The sequence below is a fragment of the Dioscorea cayenensis genome, chromosome 20 (genome assembly GCF_009730915.1).
Source record: "Dioscorea cayenensis subsp. rotundata cultivar TDr96_F1 chromosome 20, TDr96_F1_v2_PseudoChromosome.rev07_lg8_w22 25.fasta, whole genome shotgun sequence".
NCBI classification, from domain to species: Eukaryota; Viridiplantae; Streptophyta; class Magnoliopsida; order Dioscoreales; family Dioscoreaceae; genus Dioscorea; species Dioscorea cayenensis.
Genome location: NC_052490.1, coordinates 6,221,199 through 6,221,903, shown reverse-complemented (window position 1 = coordinate 6,221,903; position 705 = coordinate 6,221,199). Strand labels below are relative to the sequence as shown.

The 705-nt window shown below is 39.6% G+C and overlaps 1 non-coding gene across 1 annotated transcript; it reads right to left on the bottom strand.

Moving 5' to 3' along the window:
• Positions 1-373: 373 nt before the first annotated feature.
• Positions 374-480, bottom strand: LOC120252186. Its single transcript, XR_005533729.1, has one exon. It is a non-coding gene; the product is annotated as a small nucleolar RNA R71 (small nucleolar RNA).
• Positions 481-705: the final 225 nt, after the last annotated feature.

Here is a 705-nt window from a genome sequence, read left to right as displayed (position 1 = left end):
TACGGGTTTATCAAAGTAATAAAATCCAAGGTGAGTAGGTATCGTATCCATAGGAAGTATTGTGCAGACAGCGATCATGGCTCATAATTTTGACATCAAGCCAGGCTTCATCCAGATGTTATAGCAATCAGCACAGTTGAATGGTTTGGCCGATGAAGATCCAAACGATCAAATTGAGAACTTCTTGGAAGTGTACGACATGCTCAAGATTAATGGTGTTACGGATGATGCTATCAAGTTGACAGCCTTCCCATTTTCCTTGAAAGGAAGAGCAAAGCAATGGCTACATTCATTACCTAGAGCATAGATCACTACTTGGGAGGAGATGGTAAAAGCTTTCCTTGCTTGATATTTACCTCCCAAAAAATCTGTGAAGCTTAGGAATGAAATATCATCTTTTGTGCAAATGGAATTGGAGTCACTTTTTGAGACATGGGACAGGTTCAAGGAGCTCCAGTGGAAATGTCCTTAACATGGGTTCCCCGAGTGGATGATCATTCAAACTTTCTATAATGGGTTGATTCCAAGCACAAGACAGTTACTTGATGCTTGATAAGTGTCTAAATGTAGGTGTTTTCATGTATATATATCGTATTCACTTTGCATGTATTTTGTGAGGTTTGATGCCCGTTTTGCGCTTAATTGTCTACTATTTGCTTTGTAGGGCATAAGGAAGCCATGGAGAACAAGAAGATATCATTTGGG